Source organism: Notamacropus eugenii, chromosome 2 (assembly GCF_028372415.1).
Source record: "Notamacropus eugenii isolate mMacEug1 chromosome 2, mMacEug1.pri_v2, whole genome shotgun sequence".
In the NCBI taxonomy this organism is placed as follows: Eukaryota; Metazoa; Chordata; class Mammalia; order Diprotodontia; family Macropodidae; genus Notamacropus; species Notamacropus eugenii.
The window spans coordinates 151,831,392-151,854,292 of NC_092873.1; positions in this window are offsets into that span (position 1 = coordinate 151,831,392).

The window sequence follows — 22,901 nt, forward strand, 5'->3', positions numbered from 1 at the left end:
AAATGATGTCAACATTCTGTTTCATTAACAAACACCTAGTTAGCTGCATATATTAATAACTTCAACACCTTTTCCGTTCAGTTCATTTCTGTCTAAACAAATTCTTCATTTCACATCATGATTAAAAAATAAAAGATCTTCTAATGCAAAATAAGCCAATGCTGGGACTACGTTGGACACTAGCCCCTTTTCCGATATTATAAGTTCATTATGGGTATGGTATTAAGAAACTTATCTGCCCTCCTTAGTACTGTATACTTTTCAAAAATCACTTTTTAGTGACCTTATTTTCCTTCAGCATTAACTCTAAATGTTTATAGTCAAAGGTAAAAGTCCACTGTGCAATTAAAAAAAATTTTAAAAACAAACATCATCCCCTTGTTATAGAATTCATAGCCTCTCCTTTCTTTTATTCAGAGACTCAGCTGACTTAGAGAAGTCTTCCTCAAGCCAGGCATTGGATCTAAACATTGAATATATGCTAATGATTTGGAAATGACAAAGTGAAAAAGTTAGGTAGTGAGAATATAGCAATGGAGTAAAAGATGCAAAATAGTGAAGGTGAAAGTGTATTGAATTTGCAATTACAGTACCAGGGTTTAAATTCTGCCTCTTGTTACTGATGACCTGCATAACCTTGGGCTAGTGATTTTCAAACTTTTTTGTCTTAGGACACCTTTATACTCTTAAAAATTATTGAGGATGCTTCAAAGAGATCTTGTTTATGTAGATTATATCTATTGTGCTATTTTAAAAGTTTGAGGGACATAACTTCTGTGTTATTTAATCATTTTATTAAAATGCCAGCATGTTTATTAATAAAGGACAGTCATTTGGCTCTCTCTCTGAGACCAAAGACAATCATGGTGGAGGGTTCACAGCTTATATGTCCATTGGGAGAAGGGTGTTTCTGGAGGACAGCAATCAACTCTGATAGGTTAACAATTAATGAGAGAATGAAAATTACAATGAGGGGCTGAACCTACTCAACTTTGATTACATCATTAATTTCTAAGTTACCCAAGCCTTGGACAATCTATTCCAAGAATTTATCCCCATCCAAACCCGTGTAGAGCACAATGGCTTCCCCATCCAGGTGGGGTTTGAATAAGAAAGTTAGTCCAACCTCATTATCAGTAATGTCCTTCAAGAAACTAAACTTTTAAAACCAGAACTTTAGAATAAGGGGGGCAATTCTGTTTCTCCTCAAATCATTGGTTATTAATAATAATTTTTCTCATTATCAGCACTTGCTGTATTAGAAATTAAAATATCTTAGTGCTCTTATGAAAATAGTTTTGACCCTGACGACCTAAAAGAGAGACTCATGGCCATACTTTGAGAACCACTGCTTCAGGCAAAATTTCTGGGTCATGTTTCCCTTCTGTAAAGTAAGAGTGTTGGACTAGACATCTTAAGGTAACTATCATCCCCAGGGCTCTGATCCTTTGGCATAGGCGACCTAGGGACTAGTGCTGGTTTTGTCAACAACTTAGTTGCTCGACTTTGCCCAAGTTATATCCCCTCTAGGTTTCAATTTTTTCATTTACCAAATGTGGGAACTGAAAGCTCTCCAAGGTTCCTTTCAGCTCTGTCACTCTGTTGCTTAGTATTTTAATGTGATTCTGAATATAGTTAGATAATCTGTGATTCCTATGATCAGGCTATTATAATGTTATCAAGCCTTGGTTGAGAGAACATTTTTCTTCATGTTTTTCTTCATATGGTAAAAAAGTGTTAATGTAAATATCCTTTTGCCCTCTCTTTAGGAGCTTATGAATTAGGAGACAAAATAACATTTTCTTGTGAAATAAAGCTGCCACTTTCCCTTAAAAGCATAGATTGGAAAATTGTATCATTTTGTCTTTAAGGAATAGAATATTTTTACAATATTTTGGTTTAAGCCTATCTTTGCTTATTTGTAATCAGAAGTGAGTCATGTTTTTGCAATTTCAGTAATCTAGTTAAAGGAATTGTACAGAAGAAATATTCTGCAGGTTGTAAAATGAGACAATCTTGTTTTATAGTATTTATGAAAGCATTTGTTTAATATTCATCTAAGGAAAAAACATCATTTTAGTTATTCAGTTTTTGAAGAAAAAAACAACATTTGTACAAGTATATCCTACTTTAAATAAGTTTGGAATATAAAAATCTGAATTTGCCAAAGTAGGGGGTTGCTACTCATTTTACAAAAGAATATTTTGTAAATCTATATGTTGCTCTATGAAAGGCCTCATTCAGTATCAGGTACTTTTTTTATTTTAAAAATTGATTTATATTTATATGTAAATCTTTTCATTCATATCACCTTCATTTCTTTTTTTAAACTAATTTTTTTTCAGTTCTAAATTATCTTCCTTACTTATTGTGAAAGCAAATAAAACAAAACTATTACAGATATTACAGTCAAGCAAAATAAATGCCTGCATCAGCCATGGCCAAAAAAAATGCTATAATCTATACTCTGAGTTAATCATCTCTCTATCTGGAGATGGATAGCATATTTCATCATGAGCCCTTAGGGGTCATTTAAATAGAAAACTTTAATAGTACTTTTCAAATGGTTCATTCTGCAGAAACTCAATCAGATATATCTATATGGAAAATGCTAGGAAAAGCAGAAGTAAACTCTTACGATCCATTAAGAGATAAATGTGGCATGTTTTCAAAATTCCAAAATTAATCTAATATTTACAAAAACTTCAGCACAGTATTTATCATTTGCTACCAAAAAATTTGACTAAAAATGTTCTTTGAAGTAAATACAGGTATACCATAAAATGACAATATTTAAAACTGAAGGAAGGTTTAGCTTATATTTTATATCTTAGGATCATAGATTTAAAGATGAGACCTCAGATGCCATATGATCCAATCTTCTCGTTTTATAGATAACAAACCAGAGGACTGAAGATATAAGTGGCTTGCACAAGATCACACAAGTAGTAAGTGGTAGCTCTCTAACCCAGCACTCTTTTGATTTTGTTGCATAGAACCTGCCCTACTATCTTAATCCTTAGTAAATAATTAGATAATAATTTTTGGGAGAAGTAGCTGAGCTAAGGAATGGGAAGGCTGCACTAGAGTCAGAGAGACTTGGTTGAATACAAGGCTGGCGTATGACACATACTGGGCCAATAACTTCTCATTGCTTCAGGTAACTCTGTAAGACTGAATGTAATGGCTGAACAAGTACTGACACCCTTGATGGAGGGAGATCAGAGGTAGGAGTTAGATGCTGCAATGAACCTTAGAGGCCATGTAGTCCAATTCCCACATTTTACAGATGAGTTATCAGAAGCTCAAAGTGAGTTGCTTATATTGGTATAGTAATGAATATCAGTGACAGGATATGAACTTTGGTCTTTGAGACTCCAGATCCAAACTTCAACTCCATCAATTGGAAGATTCCCTACACTGATGAAGTCATAAATCTAACATAAAGAAATGAACTACATTAATAACTGTCAAACTTCAGTATCTATATTTGTACTGTGTATTGAGCATATAATATGTGATTAAGAAATAGAATGGTTTTACCTATCTATACATATTTGTGTCTAATGGTAGCCATCTCCAGGATGGAGAAGAGGAGGGAAGAAAAAGAAAGAAAAAAAGAAAGTTACATAATAACTTTATTATATATTTTAAAAGTTATAGCAAGTTGTACATAATAAATTTCACATACAACCATCTTTTTTCCTATTCTACTATATTATGGAAATGCTTTGTTTTATTTCTTAAGTTTAGAATAAAACAAATAAAATTTTAAAAAAAAGAAAGGAAAGGACTGAACCATATACCCCAAAAAACCCTCCCTGAATATTAGAATAGTCCAAATGAAAATTAATGATTTAGAAACAAAAAACTAATTTTAAAAAATAAAAGAAATTCACAGTTTCAAAAAATAAGCATTTACTGAAAGCTATTAAAAGGTGAATTTTTTTCCCTACTAAATAATCTTTCCTGTCTCACATTTCTATAAGCAAGTATTTCAGGTCCATAAAGACATCCATTATTATGTTGGGAAAGACATGAATCAATATCATAGCAACAGTGCTATTTCCAAAGTGTTGTTATATCTAAGAACTGCCCTCTACACCATAAACATTACATACAAATCTACACATGTCTATGCAGGAAAGAATTATCTGATTATAATTTGAAAAACATGTTTGATATACAGATTTTTATAGAACAAAAATAGGCCCACCCATTAAGTTTGACAGTAACTATCATTATAGCATCTAGGTTTTTTAATGCCTTGCCAAGAAACCTGCATATCCAAAGAGAGTATCTTATCTCCAATTACAATAAATCTCTAACTTTCCCACATAATGTATATTTAAAAGTCAGTCTTCTCATTGTGTGGAAGAAAGATCAGCTTACTTAAAAAAATAATCTGGATAAGAGAAGTTTTAGCATACAAATGAACTATGAGTTTCCTTCTCAAGTCTTCCCATAGTATTTTGTCGGTATTTTACCCTTAATTTCACTCTACCTCATTTCATACTTATGTATATAGAAGTCAACAAGCATTTGCTAAGCTCTTACTAGTTTCCAGGCACTGTGCTAAGCACTGGGGATACAAAGAAAGGTAAAAGACCTTGCTCACAAAAAGTTCACAGCCTAATGGGGGAGACAACATGTAAACAACTAGGTGCAAACAAGCTAGATACAAGATAAATTGGAGATAATTGCAGAGGGATGGAATCAGGAGTGGGTTGAAGCTAGCTCATACTAGCTCTCACAAGTCAGTTGCTCAGTTTTCAGTGTGAACATCTTCCCTACTAAAAATCTTTAAATGTTACAAATCAAAGCTTTATTTATTATATTGCTGATTGTTTAGACTCAAGTGATGGGGGGAAAATGTTAATAATGAAGCCTGAACTTACAAGTGTATCCCCCATACATTATTTTTTTTGGAAAGATAGTTGTTCAATTTTCACTAGGACCCTCCTGGAAGGCACTCATATTAAGAAAGAGCAGGAAAAGCTTCTTAGTAAAGATGAGGACATTAGCTGAAACTTGAAGGAAGCCAGGGAGGCCAACAGGCAGACATGAAGAGGGAGTGGTTTCCAGGCATGGATTATAAAGTCCTGGAGCACAGGGATTGAATCATATACTGTATTTGTATTCCTAGCATCTTGCACAAGACCTTGCATATATAAGGTGTTCAGTTAGTGTCTGTTGAGATTTATTTGACTCCTGTTAGGCATAAATGACTGCTTAGAAAACTTGACCTGAAAATGTGGTAAATTATGAAACTTAATTTAGCACATAGTCACTATACAGCATGTAAATATCCTTTTATGTATATTTTCTCAGTAGCACTGGAAGAGAATCCAATTTTGTGTAATTAGGGTTTAGCATCCAAGTGAAATCACACAATTTTGCTAGCATTCACAGAACTTGGAATGAGTGGGGTGGGTGGGTGGGGAAGGGTGGATTAAATACCTCAAATTTTTGAACTGAGAGGCATCCCTTCTTTTCTACTTCCCAGCTCCATCCATTCACCTTTCCTAAGATAATAACTACTGTCCCATAGTCATAGATAAGCATAATAAAGTTATGGTAATTAGTTCTAGTCTCACAAAGAAAATTTGGGACTGGTTTCAGGTTTTGTAAGTGGAAAAAAAAATCAACACTTTCTTGGAGACACGTGAGCTGTCCATTAATTGTCCCTGAGGCTGTAGTCTAAAATAGACAGGCTGTAACTTACTATGTACTACTGGTCACATATTTCTTGGGCCAACCTACCTACATGCTATTTGTAGGTGCCAGTGATGAGTGAGTACCTATTTCCATGGTTGTTGGAATGTCTAAATCAAAGTCCTACAAGTCACAAAGTTACTCATCAAGTCGAAGAGGCAGCCTGGCATGATGAATGGAGAGTCATACTTGAAGTCAAAGAGAAGGTACTTCAAATCTGTCCGTGCTGGGTTGGAAATAAGAAAGGCAGAGGTTCAAATCTCACTATGACATATGCTAGTTGTGATACTTTGACCAAGCCACTTAAACTCTCTGAGCCTGAGTTTCTTCATCTATAAAATGGTGCTAATAATAGCAACCCACTTATAGGATCATTGTGAGGATCAAGTTAGGTAATGTACATGAAGCATCTTGTACACCTGTGTGTATATACATATACATATAATTATTAAGATACATAAATGCTATAGAAACCACAAGGCAAAATTTAGAAATGTTAGTAATGATAATGACATGCACTTTTACTAGTCCTTCCACATGCTAATCATTGATTAACTATTGTGTAAAAGACAGCTAAGAGGTAAATGCCTAACAATTGCTTTGCCCTGTCAGTTCTTTCAGCAATTAAATGACCAACTAATTAATAGTTTGTCTATGAAAAGCAAGGGAATGTTGATTTAATTGGTGGCATAGTTATTACAAAATCCTGTGTCAAGAAGCGGTATGGTACAATGAAAGAGAGAGAAGCGAGGCAGAGAGAGAGAGAGAGAGAGAGAGAGAGAGAGAGAAGTAGATACAACATTTGGAGTCAGAGGACCTACATTCAAATCCCAGCTCTGCCACTTTTTACTAAATGACCTTGGACAAGTCCCTAAAGCTCTTTCTGAGTATATTACAGTTATGATGGATGATTTTGAATCAATAAAATTGAGAGATATGGGTTGGATTTGTCAAATTCAGGGAAGTTTAAATAATACCACAATTATTAAAGGCCTATAAAATATATTAAAATTTAAGGATATTCTAAAATTATAAGAATCTAAGGTTTCTGTTGGATTATATATATTTATTATATAGTATTGCATTGCATAACCATGTCATAGTTATAAAATACAAGAGATTGTGAAAATTTGAGAGCATGGATGGTATAATTCTCAAGATAACTAAAAGAGGTGAAGATTTAAAAAGGCTTAGAAAAGTTTTTGGATGTTGTTATTACCTAATATTACTATCAAAATGAGGGAATGATCAATAACCCATGCTTACTTTCTCATCTATACTAAATTTTTGTGAGAATAATCTACATATACATGAAGGTTATCCTTGATCAAGGTTTGGAAAGAGAATAGATAGACTTTGAACATCATTTTAGTCATTAAATTGAGTGAAAGGTTCTAAAAATGCAAAAATCTATTGTGCTTATAGTCCATTGCCTGTAAAACGTTTGATTTAGTGAGTTAAAAATATCACCTCCAACAAAATGTCTTACATGAATATATATAGCACGTCCCCTGGAAGGGGATGCTCTTCTAACCCCTGCTTGCATTGGTGGAGGAGATCCCCACAAGGCAGTTATTTCTTCTCTTATGGTCCTAGGGGGTAACTGAGATGTTGTGCTTCTAATAATTTCCTCATGAGTCCCTATCTGGTGTGCTCTCTTATCAGTTGACATCAATTAGTTTTTATAAAGGGATATTTCCAGAGAAAACTTATAAGGACAGAAGTTATAAAATATCCCCCAAACCAGGGACACAGTCTTCCCCTGGATATACTTGTTTCCATGGGAGAAGTAGCATCCAACTTAGAACATATGCATTCAGAGGCACACATATAGTGAGTACATTCAATTTATTCCCTATGAGGATCCCTACAAAGTTTGCTTTTAGGTGTGTCATCTTTGCTCAGCTGACAAAGCTGCAAGATAACTATATCTCAGCTGACAGCACAATCCACTGCTGGGCTGGAACAAGCAGGCTAACTCCTCAACAGAGACAGATAGATACTGATATCTCTACTAGTCTTTGCTGTGATCTCTGGTTGCTGAAAGGACTCTTGATGAGGATTCTTCCAAGCTTTCAAAGTTTTTAAGGTTGTAAACTGATCCATTCTATTTCCAGATGCTCATGCACCTAAGATCAGGAAAGGAGAAACATAACACAGATAGAGATATCATGTGCTCAGGGATACATGGTGACCAGATAGAAGATAGAACATTTGACTCTTCTCTCACCTCGTGGTTCACAATAATCCTCCTCACATGAAAGCTGCCAGAGAAAAAAGTGAGAGATCACCTGCTCAAACTTTGGTATGCACATTCAGTTCTGTCTCAGCCTCTATTATGTCATTAGTTTTTTGAGCTCCTTGGGTAATTGGAAGACTTTTCATCAGCACATAGCACTAAACTCCTTGTCACTTATGTCCAGAGACTGGCTCACTAAAGTTCCATGGGCTATATTGGCAGTAGACATACAGTATTACAAATACTCTGTATTGTGACATATAAAAAGTTTGAAAGACATAATTTCTGGGTAACTAATCATTTTATTACCAATACCAGTATATTATCAATAAAAGGATGGTCTTTTGGCAGTCTCTCTTAGACCAAAGACAAATCATGAAACCCATTGTAGGCTTATATGCCCTTGGAAAAGTGGGAGTTCCTGAGGGTAGAAATCAGCTCTGATTAACAATGAGAATGAATATTATAATGAGAGGTGGACTTATTCTAATGAGGATCTTGGTACTTGACTACAATCACTTCTTTTCCAAACCATCCCCAGTCTTGGTAATCTAATAAAAGAATTTAGGCCCACTCAAATGTGAGTAGAATACAATAGGGCTCCCCAGCTGGACAGGATCCTGACAACATTGAGGAGAAAGTTAATTCAATTTCATTATCAACAATGTCCTTTAAATGTTGGCTTTGCCTAATAAGGTTTCGGAAAGGAAAAAATTCTGTCTCCCCAATATTAACAATTAATTACTTAATAATTAATTCTCTCAGAATAGAAGGATGAATCTGTGAATGGTTGGCCCTCATTGACCAGTTCCTCATTACATGAATATCAAAATCAAATAATTCCTTAAAAGATGCAGCAACTTTGGCTAAATACCCTTTCATTATTAATATCAAGGAGCAGGGGATGAATTGGACCTATGATTTCATCAGAATAAGGAATTCCTAAGTGAGGGCACCTAGATGGTACAGTGGATAGAGTACTGGCCTTGGAATCAGGAAGACTTATCTTCCTGAGTTCCTTCCTGGGCAAATCATTTAACCCTGTTTAATTCACTTTCCTCATTTGTAAAATGACCTGAATATGGAAATGACAAGCCACTCCAGTATCTTTGACAAAAAAACCCTCAAATGGTGTCATGAAGAGTAAAACACAGCTGAAAAATGATTCAACAAGAGAGGAAAATTCGGTTACCAATTCAGGTCAGTGCCTTCTCTCCAACTTATTGTCTCAGAGAATTGCCTATGGTGTTGAAAGTTTAAGTGACTGACCCAGTATATGTCAGAGGCAGGACTTGAACTCAGGTCTCCCTAGCTTCAAGAATGAGTGAATAAAGCACTTGCAAGGCACTGTAATAAACCTTAGGGACACAAATAAAGAAGACAACCTACTATCAAGGAAGGAGTTCATGCTCTAATAGGAGAGATCTCCCAAATGGTAGATTTTAGCTAAAAGTCAAAAGGAAAAGTCCCATGGTCCTTGGGATGCAGTGGCAAATAAGATATTAATACCTTTTCTTTAATAGGATTTTAAGTGATAAAATCCTATCAGCTTCTGATGTTGAACCTTTTGACAGTGCCAAGGACTTTGATAATAAGCACGTTCCTCTACAGGTCCTCAGTAGCTGTAGCTGGTAGCACCAGCAAGAGCAGTTCCCAGGCTGTATCTTTGGAATTACTATCCTGGATGACAGCTAAGAGGATTGGGTTGGAAACAACACTATTCCCAAACCTTTGGGATTTGGGATCTGAATCAATTTGACTTGCCTGGTATGTGTTGCCATCTTTCTCTCCCTCAGGGTGCCTTGTTGCTTCAGCTAGGATGACTTGCTTCTCTGCCCTGTGTGTGACTGTTGGTTGACAGCTGATGGGAATGACTGGCTCCTTCTCCACAGGAGCCCTCCACTATGAGGGCTGGGAAAATTGTCATTGCTTTTGGGCCTGACTCTTGGTAGTATTTGGTCAGTAGCTTTTGCTGGTGATGATGAGGAAGACTAACCTTTTCTCTACATTTCCTACCCTTAATGAAGGTCTGGATCTGCAGCCTTGGGCAGAATGGATGGTTGTTCTGAAATCAGCATATGCAGGGTGACCTTTTGTTCCTCTCCACATACACTATGCTGTGGTGCCTCAAGCAACAACATCAGTGTATAAAGCAAGGATATATAAGTTTATCAAAGGTGTTTTCTACTGTCATGGAGAATTTCCAGGGCAAGGTGGCAGGGGTGGCCCCACATGTGGCCTTCTAGATCCTTAAGTGTGGTATTTTGACTGAATTCAGATTTTACAATTACAGTCAAATTACAATTACAAATTTACAATTACAGTCAAAAGGAAGGGGAAGAGAAACTCCCTATAGACAGTTGTAAGAATCCTCCAGATTCTTATACTTAGGTGACATTGTGCATCTTGAATCAAGCCCCAGATTACTTCAGAACCTTCAAAATGAAAATCATAATTGCTCAAAATACATTGGAATAACTATCCACACTGGATAAAACAAGCAGCTGGAGAATGCCTATTGTTGAAATGATAATGATTCTCATAGTTAGTGTTTACACAGTGCTGTAAGGCTTGCAAATGGATTTATACATATTTCATTTTGTCTTCATAACAACCATGAGAAGTAAGTGTTATTATCACTTCCATTTTTAAAATGAGGGAATTCAGGGAGAGAGAAGTTATGTTACTTCCCTAGAGTCACATAGCTAGTGAATATCAAAGACAGGATTTGAACTCATATTTTCCTCATTCCAGGTTCAGTACTCTAGCCACTGTGCCCCCTTAGTGTGATAAATTATGATATCATGATATTTAGTTGGAAAGAGCAAAAGGTTAATCAAATAGAATATATATCCTAGACTTTAATAAAAATTCTCTCTGTCATGTCTCTCTGAATAATCCTTTGATTCTTAAAGTGGTTAATTTTGTAATGTTTCCTAAACTGTATCTCAATATTTGGGCCTAGCTTGCAACTTTAGTTTGTGACTGTCATTTTAATTTGCTACGGAAATTTACAAGATTCTTCACTAAAATTCTCTTTGCCCTCTCCTTACCTGACAGTATACCCCATAGGCCACTGTACTGGGCACAGAGCCAGCACTGCCAAAGTGGGACATTGGGTGTCCTTATTGTATGAGATGGCAAGACCCCTACTCAAATTGACTACTCAGAGGCATCTCAAAGTGTTAACAGAAAGCTCCTTTATTAGATTCTCGGGAGAAGCGGGGCGATCCCTTCACCAGGTAGTCTGGAGCAGGAAGCCATCTTACGAAGGTAGAACGGTGGTTTATATAGACCCTGATGCGGAAAATCCCCCTCCCACGACTGACCATTATTCCCAGTGGCTGAGAAGCATGGTCTTACATTCTAGGCTCGAAATCTAACCAATCTTTTGTCCAGTTCAAACTTCCCACTTCCCAACCGTTACAAAGCCCACAAAAATATACATCATTATATGCAAATTAGGCATTGAAAAACTTATGCAAATGAAGCATTGAAGACTCATGCAAATGAGACATTGAAAACTTATGCAAATCAGGTGGACCTGTGTGAGGACTGCAGACTGCTTGAGCACATGCAAATTAGGTATTGAAGATTTAGCGAGTTCTTATCCAATCATCAATCTTAATACACCACATAGCCTTATATGGAAATCACCTGACTCTGGAGGAATTGAAAGCTGGGCCTAAGGCCTCTTTTACACTAGGGAGAAGACTCCACATTCCTGAGAAGTCTTCAGTGAATCTGTTCCCATTCACTAAGTTTAGGGGAAAATGGCCCGTACTAACTTCAAGATCAGAAAGAAACTCCCATCTCCACACTTCAAGATGAGGAAGAATGTTCCACATCCACCCAGATGGCCAAAGAGGGGAATGCTGGGATTCAGGATAAGAAAGCAAGTTCCAGAAGTCTCAAATTCATGCCTCAGCAATAGGGAACTCCTTTTCCCCTTTATACCTATGAGTACAGAGCAAGGTTATGGGACTAAGACCTCTAGCTGGGTCAGGATCTGGACCACAGCTTCACCAACAGGGAATCTTAAATTTCCCTGTTATACTTTTTTCTCCTTTTTTTCTAAAAAAGGTATCAGGAAGTATTAGAAAAAATTATGTGATTGTCCTGTCCTGGGAGCTGACAGTGACATCCCCAACCTCTCTTTTGAGGTGATATTTACGTATTGTTGGTTAAAACGTATGTTACATGGAAATTGTATTATGACAACTAAGGTCATAAAATCTCTACAATCCAACTGTAGAGAGCAGACATGTCCTACTTAGGGAAAAAAATCAAATGATTTCTACATTTGACCTCTAAAATTATGAACTGAAATAATAATAATAATAAACAATAATAAATTATGAACTGAAATAATAATAATTTTATATAATGACAATTATATATTAAACACATTATATAAATGTAATATTTAAAGTAAGTATTAGTGATCATTTATTGGTTATTAAATTTTATGATTTTTATAATTTTATACATGAATTTTATTATAAATTCATTTATTTAAATTACATATTTATATTAGTTTTTATTTAATTATCATAAACTAAAATAAACAAATATTATGATTAAACACCATAAATAGATAATAATGTTATAGTAACATATTTATAACTCTTTAATTTCTGTTGGTGTTGTTCAGTTGTTTAATTGTATCTGATTCTTCATAATCCCCTAGACCACAGCACACCAGGCCCTTATATCCTCCACTCTTCCTTGAAGTCTGTCCAAGTTCATGTTCATTGTTTTCATGACACTATTGATCTATCTCGTACTGTGTCATCCCTTTTTCATTCAATCTTTCCCAACATCAGGGTCTATTCCAACGAGTCCCATCTTCTTATTATGTAGCCAAAGTATTTAATTCTTCAGCTTCAGTATTTTACCTTCCATTAAATAGCCTGAGTTGATTTCTTTTAAGTATTGACTGATTTGATCTCCTTGCTGTCTAAGGGTCTCTCAAGTCTTCTCTAGCAACACAATTTGAAAGTATCAATTCTGAGACTTTCAGTCTTCCTTATAGTTCAACTCTCATAGCCATACATCACCACTGGAGAAAACCACAACTTTGACTATACAGATATCTCTGTATAGTAAGATGACATCTCTGCTTTTTAGTGGTATGCTGTCCAGATTTGCCATAGCTTTCCTTCCAAAGAGCGATTTAATCTCATAGCTACAGTTGCTGTCTGCTGTGATCTTTGAGCCCAAGAATATAAAATCTGACACTGCTTCCATTTCTCCCTCTATTTGCCAGGAATTGCCAACATCTTAGTTTTTTAATAATGTTAATCTTCAAGTCAGCTTTTACACTCTCCTCTTTAATCCTCAACAAGACGTTTCCTAATTCCTCTTCACTTTCTGCCACAGAGTGGTATCATCTGCACATCTGAGATTGCTGATGTTTCTCCCAACAATCTTAATTCTGGCTTTTGATTCATCCAGCCTGGCATTTTGCATGTTGGACTCTGCATATAAGATAAATATACAAAGTGAGACTTTCCAGACTCCTTTTCCAATTTTAAACCAATCAGTTGTTCCATGTTCAGTTCTGATGGTTGCTTCTTGGCATGTTCCTCAGGAGAGAAGTAAAATGACCTGATACTCCCATCTCTTGATCCACATAGTCAAAGGCTTAATGTAGTCAATGAAGCAGAAGTAGACATTATTCTGGAACTCCTGTGCTTTCTTCACTATCCACTAAATGTTGGCAATTTGTTCTCTAGTTGTTCTTATTTTAGGTCATCCCTATATGGTCTGGTGATTTTCCTGATTTTGTTCAATTTAATCTGAATTTTGCAACAAGTTCTTGATCTGAGCCACAGCTCCAGTTCTTATTTTACAGAGCTTGTTGTATAGAGCTTATTCATCTTAGGTTAAAAGGATATGATCAGTCTGATTTCTATATTGACCATCTAGGGAGTTCCATGTACATAGTTGCCTTTTGGGTTGTTGAAAAAGAGTGTTTGCTTGACCAGAGAGTTATCTTAAGAAAACTCTGTTAGTCTCTGCCCTTTTTAATTTTATACTCTTAGGCCAAATTTGCCTGTTATTCCAATTAATTTTTGATTTCCTACTTAATCATTCCAATCCCCTGTCATGAATATGATATCTTTCTTTGATTTTATTTTTAGAAGATGTCATAGATTTTTCATAGAACTGGTCAACTTTGACCTCTTCGGCATCAGTGGATGCAGTGATGGGGAACCTGCAGCCTCAAGGTCACATGTGGCCATCTAAAGCCTCAAGTGAGGCCCCTTGACTGAATCCAAACTGCTCAAAACAAATCACCTTAATAAAAAGATTTGTTCTGTAAAACTTAGACTCAGTCCAAAGGTCACAGCCAAGGACCTCAAGGGCCATGTGTGACCTTGAGGCAGCAGGCTCCCCACCCGTGGTTAGAGCATAGACTTTCATTACTCTGATGCTGAATGGTTTGCCTTGGATTTGAACAGATATCATTGTCATTTTTGAGATTATTCCCCAATACTAGTTTTCTCACTCTTTTACTGACTATGAGATTATATGCTACTGCTTTTCTCACCTTTTATTGACTCATTTTCTTCTAAAGGCCCACAGTAGTATATGTATTGATCACCTGAATTAAATTCACCTTTAATTTCTATAACATGGTTAATTCAACAATCCAATCCACCACATCTTCATTAAGTGTTTATTATAAATTCTGTACTGTACTAGATGAAAGCTATACAAAAACACAATAGCATCTGTCCTCAAGGAACTTATTTTCTACAGTCAGCCACCAAGAATTTCTTAAGTATTTACTACTGCAGGCACTATGTTAAGTGCTAGGGATACAAAAAGAACCAAAAACAAGTCTCTGCCCTCATGGAATTCACATTACCTTAGATGAGAAACATGCAAATGACTATGCACATACAAGATATATACAGTGCAAACGGAAGGTGATCTTAGAGGGAAGGAGTACAATTAGGGGGAAGCTTCTGACAGAAGGTGGGATTTAAGCCAGGAGCTGGAGGGGAAAAGGGAGAAAATTCCAGGCATGGGAGACAACTAGTACAATTGCAGAGTGAGGGGATGGAGGTCCCCTGTGAAGAATAACCAGTAGACCAATGAAAGCAGATAATATAATGTGAGGGAAATAAATGGAAAAAGACTAGAAAGGTAGGAAGGGGCCTGGTTTTAGAGGATCTTTAACGGCAAACTTTCAATTACCCTATAAGTGCAAATACTATTGTCCCTATTTTATAGATGAAGAACATGAGACTCAGAAAAATTGTAAATTGTCCAGGGTTGCTAGTCACTGGACCAGTATCAGAGGTTCTTTCACTTAACAGCAAAAGAATTATCATAAAATAATGCTACCTACCTTTTCATTTTCATCCCACCCTCTCATTATCAAAGGACTAGGTAATTGCTGTTATCCTGGATAGACCTGTTTCATATTCATGTCATTGGAAGGGAAGGGAAACTCAGTTTAAGCACCAGGAGACATTGTGTATGATGAAGTAATAAGGAATTTTAACTGGGTTGCTTTCCCTTTTCCCTATGGAGATTTGCCAGTGAAAGGGGACCTACTGGTTTACTTCTCTGAAATTCCAGGTATGAGATTCTGGTGTGCCAGAATTCTGATAAAATATATATATTATCTATGTGGGCAGTAATAGTCTATATCTTCATGACCTCAAGTAATTAAACCTCTCTGGACCTCAGTTTGTTTGTTTTTTAATCTATAAAATGAAATGTTTGGACTAGGTCAGGGGGGTTCACAAATGCAGCCTGCTGAATGTATTTGTATGACTCGAGCTAAAAGTGGTTAAAATATTTAAATATGAAAGTCATTTTTCACTCTTAGGTGTACGAAAACAGGGCTAGATTTGGCCCATATATCATAGTTTGCCATCCCCTGGACCAGATGATGTCTCTTTTAGCTTTAAATCTGTGATTTCCTTTAAACCCTAACAATGAAAGCAGACCTGGTGTCTCCTTGCCACATGGAATGTTGCTGAGTTAATACAATAACATTGTTGGGCAACATCATAAGATCATAGGCCTAGGTCTGGAGGGGACTTTAGTGGTCATCTAATCAATCTCCTGATTTTACAGATGAGGAAACAAAGTGACCAATAATTTCAAAGGTCCACCTTGTGACTAGGTGGTCAATGCTTCTTTGGACTGGGGCATTAGGTTAGGAATGTTTTTGTTATTAAATCCTACAGAACTTTTACGATTTTAAAAAGTCGCTTAATTTGTATATATTTTTCTACAGACTTTTATATAGAAGAAGACCTCAATGACAGCTACATCTAAATTATTACAATTTGGGAAATACATATGCAGTTATATGCTTAGTCTAATTTTTAGTCTGAAAACAAACATCTACGTAAAGAACAAATTTGGAGGTAAGATCCTGGCCTAACAGACAGGGAAATTACAAATACTAGGGAAATATCTGTGGAAGATTAGGCTGTTCTCCAGAAAAGCAAAGAGAGAACGAATGTGTTCAGATCCTACCACCATTTAATGTCTATCAGATACTAAAACACAACATAATTAAAACAGACTAAAGTTCAATTGGGTTTTGAACACATGGGAAGAAATTTCATTTCTCAAAGGTTTCTATAAGAATTCAGGCCCATATAGCTGGGAGAATCTTAAAATGTCTTCTGGTCTCCTCTTCATGATTCTGTTTAAAGCTATGGCTTCTATAAAATTAAAATGTCCTTAAAAATGTCCACTCATTTACAAACACTCAACAGCCTCATTTAGTAATGAATTTCAATTCCTAAACTTTCCTTTTCTGTTCATTCATTCTCCTGACTATTCTAAATTCCAATTTAGGCCCATAGATTTCTTCTCAGATAAAAAAGAATAGCTAGTAAGAATTCTATATGACAATCCTTATTTTGGAAAATGTTAAATTTTTCCCTAGTAATCTATTAGCCAGGCTAATTAATGCAGTCTCCTTTATCCATTTTCTCAAAGGATTGTATTTTGAATGAATGAACAAGTATTTATTGAGTCTGTGCATGTAGATGTAAAGGTGACACAACCTTGACTTCAAGGAGTTTATGTATTAATAGGGGAATATAACATATATTAGAGAATGTGGGTCAGAGAAGGGAGATTTAGTTGGGAAAACATATGAATTGTGAGTGAAGCCAAAAGACAGTCAGTTGTTGTACCTTTTCCAAAAGCAATGATAGTATTCATTGGATTACTTTCTCAAAGGGGTAGTAGGGTACATATGTTCAGTTTCAGGGCATATGGCAAGATGTGTTGTTAAGGTCCAGTTCTTCTGTCCCTTCATGATATGACATTGTCCTTCAACAACAGGTTGATCCTTTCTTCTCCTTCTCCAGAAGAATGTTGTTAAGGAAATCCCTCTCTGGGAGGTTGATGCCCAACTTTTACACTTAGGAACTCTTGAACACAGAATCTCTCAAACTCAGCATGACACATGTGGCAATCTCTGGAGTTGAAATATCCAATTCTAAGGTCAAATTCTCTAACCTGTACTCCGCATAGGAAACAGAAAGACCAAAGAAAGCAGCTCCAGGTTCTAGTGGTTCTGAGGCCTTCCTGAGCAAGCATAGGTTATTGGCCATGTACTTCCCCTCAAAGTTACCATTTTCTACTCTGGGAAATAGGGAAGGGGAGAAATGAGTAGGAAAGGGAGAAGTCTTCTCTATTTTGTTGCACACCAGTCTGGAAATCTATGGGCCAGAAAGTGTGGAAAAAAGTAAAGTAGAAAACAGTGAGCTATTTCTGAACTCAACTCAGACCATTGAGCAGGAAGAACTCTTGAAGTATATCTTTCTGGATTGAACATCACTTAGCCAATCATCAGAAATTAGCATTAGTTTTAGAAGCCCTGTCAGAAATGGATCAGTGCTCAAGTCTACCTTTGATGGAAGTACCCATCAAATAGACAGGGGGAAGAAGAGGGAATAAATTTTTATTAAGCTCCTTAATACCATTTAATACTATTAAGTATTAAAGTACTTGTACTGTGCTAAGTACTTTACAATATTCATTTGGTCCTCAAAACAATTCTGTGAGTTAAGTGCTATTATTATCCTCATTTTGCCATTGAAGAAATTGAGACAAACAGGTTAAATGACTTGCCCAAGGTCATATAGCTAGTAAGTGTCTGAGGCTATTCAGGTCTTCCTGTCTTTAGGCCTAGAACTCAATCCACTGTGTTATGCAGCTGTTTGTAGCTACAGCAAAGTCCAAACCCTGGAATTTCATCAAGTTTTTTGGCTAGATTCAACAAATTGATTCCTCTGTCTCCTTTTCAACTGTTTACAGGATGGCATGAAGTCATCCTAAGCAAGTGTCATTATCATTCATAGATGATGCCTATATGCCTGTGTGTTCCTTATTATTATGTTCCCTTTCATAACAATTTTGACATCCTTGTCCATTATGACTCTTGGATATGTTTCAATCATATTCACATATACCTGATACTTGCCAGTTCCTATTTCTGCAATGTTTCTTTCATACGTAACCTAATATTTAAAGAATAAAATTCAGCAAATATTGGTTAAATGTCTCGTATGTGTAAATTACTATACTACCTATTGTTTCTATTACTGCCATTTCCTAAGATCCTCTCATATTCTGTCTTTTACTAGCTACCATTATTTATTGTCACTTATGAATGTGTTGTGTTTGTCCCTCATTTTCAAAGAGGACCATGACATCAGGAAATGATGACATGACTTGTACTTGACTTTGTTTTGAGTGAGGGAGGACTGTGCAAAGTCACCAGCCTCACTACTCCTCCAGAGCCATCTGGACCCAGTGACCAGATATTCATCAGGATGACTGGAGATGACCCAGGATGCACTGGGAGACCCTGGCTCTTTAGCATAAAGTCTTTTCAGGTACTCACTTAGAGTGAGGTAATGCCCATTCAGTGAATAAGCCTCTTTAAGAAGTTGCCATTAATAAGAAAGAAAAAAAAATCAAACTGGGAAGGCAAGGCCCTCAGGATTGCTGTTACAAAGAGAAACATTTACTATGGAGGTTCACTCTAAGCCAAGAGGGTCCAAAAAACAGCCATTAAGTGGAGCTTGGGTAGGGACCTACTGTGGTTCAATCAATGGGCTTCAGAGTGAACTGGGTTTAAGGCTTTATGAATGAATGTGATTTTTTTATGCCACCTTATATGTTGCTGATGAAAATATTAAATATAGCTAACTTCTTAGGAATATTTGTTTTTGTCATTTATTCAGTACTTGTTTGCCTCCTGTGTCATTTGATTATGTATTCATTTTCCTTGCTTTTCTTCCTTTTAATGTCAACTTCGGAATAACTGTCTTCATAGCACCACCACAGTGAGCAGGGATTAGAATTACAGTGATCTGATTTTTGAAAAAGCTAAAAAGAGGTGTAAGTGTAAGCCAAGTGGGAATTTTTGTTGATTTTTTCCTCTGGAGTTCAGTTTCCTAGGCTCAAGCTAAATTGCAAACATCTGAAGAAAAATCTCAGTAATTCACAGCTGTGCTGAGTCACATGGGTTGTGATGCCTTCCAGCTCTGAGCCTATTAGTAGAAAACTCTGTGTGTGTGTGTGTGTGTGTGTGTGTGTGTGTGTGTGTGTGTGTGTGTGTGTGTGTGTGTGTGTGTGTGTGTGAAGGGTGGTATTTTGCTTTGGGGGCTCATTCATGAGAAGAACCTTTTGATTCCCTCGATGGGACTCTGCATAGCCCTTTGTTAAAATCCCTCCAGACTACTCTCTCCTGGTAGTAGTAGTGTATGTAGGTGGTTGCATTACTTTGTTCTGACAGTTGGTGTGAGGGAGTCAGGAAAAGCTGAGAAAATAATGCTTGAATTGTGTCTTGAAGGAAGCAAGGGATTTTAAGACGTAGAGGTGAGAAGAAAGTACATGTGGGATGGCTAACATCAAGGCAAAAAGATGGAAATGGAACGTTCTGTGTGAGGAACAGAGGGAAGACCCATTTGTCAGAATCACAGCATAGGAGGGGAAATAATGTCCACTGAGGCTGCAAGATAGTTTGGGATAAAGCTGTGAAGGTCTGTAAAAAAGAAACAGAGGAGTCTATATTTTATTCAAGAGAAGGGGTTCTTAACTTTTTTTGTGTCAGATCCTTTTGCATTCTAGTGAAACTTAAAGACCTCAGATTAATGCTTTTAAAATTCATAAAATAAAATATACAAGATTATAAAAGAAACTATTGAAAAGCAGTTATCAAAATATTTTTTTAAAAACACAAGTCCCAGGTTAAGAACTCCTGTTCTAGAGAAAGTAGAGACTCAAAGCTGAGTAGAGAAGTCACATAGTTAGAATTGTGGTTAAGGAAAATTACTTTGAAAGAAGTGTGTAGGACAGACTTGAGAATGGATGTGTGTAGGACAGACTTGGAGTGAAGACAGACTTGAGAAAGGGTAACCGATTAGGAAATTGTTGCAATACTGTAGGCCAGAGGCAATGAGGTCCTGAACTTGAGTGAAATTGTGGGAGTAAAGATAAGGAAATGGTGTAAGAGATGTTGTGGAGGTAGAAATGGCAAGATTTGACAACTGGTTGAATATGTAAGGTAAGGGAGAGTAAGGGACTGAGTATAGTGGTTACAAACTTGGGAGATTGGAAGAATCATTATGTCTGATATAAATAGGTTATCTTGGGAGAGAAAAGGATTTTTGAGAAAAAAATAGTAAGTTCATTTTGGAAATGTTGGGTTATCTGCCTAATTAAACCCATGGGAAATGATGAGGTTACCAAGAGAATGTAAAAAGAGAGAAGGCCTAGGACAAAAGTTAGGTGAACAGTTTCATGCAGATAACCCATGTGTCCTTATTTCCATCCATAGCCTCTCTCTTGAGCTCTAGACCAGACATTCCCACTAGCATACTGAGTATCTACATTTGATTATTTGACCAGCAACTCAAATTCAATATATTAAAAAAGCAAACTGATTTCTTCCAAAACCTATTCCACCCCATTAATAATACCCAATGTCATGCAGTGAATAAGTTGGTGAGGTAGGATTTGAGCTCAGGTTTTCTTGATTCCAGGCCCAGTGCTCTATCTACCTTACCACATAGCTCTCTTCTAGCTAGAGCTTCTTAGTTACTGAATTTATTGCAAAAATCATGACAATTGATATGGTAGGCTATCCCTCAACGAACAAGAACATATGAAATAGATGAGGCCCAGCAGTTCAGAGATGTTACTCTATTACTTTGATCCTAGCCAATGATGTTGCAGTTATATTGTTGACCGCAAGGCAACTAAAACAATATAAACATTTATGCAATGCTATTTTAACAATTTTTTTTGTATAACCAGATCTGGGGTCTCATGAGTATAGGGAACTTACTCTATTAATGCTGATTAGTATCTGTTCCACAAAGTAAAATCTTAAAGAGTTTGTTTTGACACTAAGAAATTAGATGATTTGTCCAGTCGTACAAATAGTATTTGTCAGCAGTAGGACTTAAACCCAGGTCTTCCTAATTCTAAGGTTGAGCTCTCTACCGATGCCATGCTACCTCACGTAATAACTCTTGATCTTCCAGTAATGATAAAATTACTTAGTTATATTTGAATACATATTATCCACTGCCAACAGCATTATTTTATAATAGAAAAGATCACCAAAGCAGTTCATAAAACCACATATTTAGACCTAAAAGGGGCATTAGAGGTAGTCTATAGCAACTCTCTCATTTTATAGATGAGGAAACTGAGGCACAGAGAGGTGAAAGTTCCAAGGCTGAGATTTGAATCCAGACCCTCTGACTTCAGATACAAGGTTTTTCACTACAGCACAAGCCAGCTATCTATTTCATTTGAATGGATGCCTGAAAATACACTTAGTAAAAATATTATAGAAAATACTATTGATTAATATCTTAAAAAAAGTATAATAACACTATCACCATCTTAAAGAATCCCAGGATTAATGCTTTTAAATATTTTCATATTTTTCATGTTTTATTATTATGGAAAATTAAAGAAAACACTTTTTGCTAATTCAACCTATCTTTGAAAGTCCATGATAGTGTTATAGCCTTATTATTGAAAAGTTTTAAGTGACAGTGATTGGAAAAATTCAACCTAATCCAAGTATTTATTGGGTGCCTTCTAAGTGCAACACATTTTATTAGGCACCAGGTATACTTGGACAAAGCGAAAAATCCCTGCTTTCAAGGAACTTAAATTCTACTGGGAAAATTAAAAAAAAAATGTATACACACATAATTTAAGGACGGACAGAGCTCTAACAATTAAGAGGATCAGAAGAGGCTCTCTGTAGGAGGTAACACCTGAACTGAGCCTTGAAGAAATTTAGTGAAGAAGCAGAGATGGGAACATAGGACATGCTGAACAAGGTCCCATGGCAGGGGATATAATGATAGTTTGAGAGAGTAGCAAACAAGCCACTTTAGTTAAAATGCAGAATGCATGAAGGATAGTATTGTGAACTAAGCCTAGAAAGATAGTTTAGAGGCAGACTGTGAAGGACTTTAAATGCAAAGCTGAAGAGTTTGTATTTTATTCAAAAGATAATAGCGAGTCACAGAAGGCTCTTGAGGAGGTCCATGATATGATTAAACTCATGCTTTACAAATATTATTTTGACAGCTATTTGGAGGATGGGTAAGCGTAGGCAGAGATGGGATGTCACAAATCAAACTGAGATACAGTTGTTGTAATCCAGGAGAGAGGTGATGGGAGCATTGATGGTGACTATGTAGAGTGGAGAGGAGGGGTTAAATGTGAGAAATATTGTGGAGGTAGAATGGAAAGGGAGCAGCTAGGTGGCACAGTGGATAAAGAAGGGAAGACTCATCTTCCTAAATTCAAATCTGGCTTCAGACTCTTACTAGCTGTGTGACCCTAAGAAAGTCACTTAAACCTGTTTGCCTCAGTTTCCTCATCTGTAAAATGAGCTAGAGGAGAAAATGGGAAACCA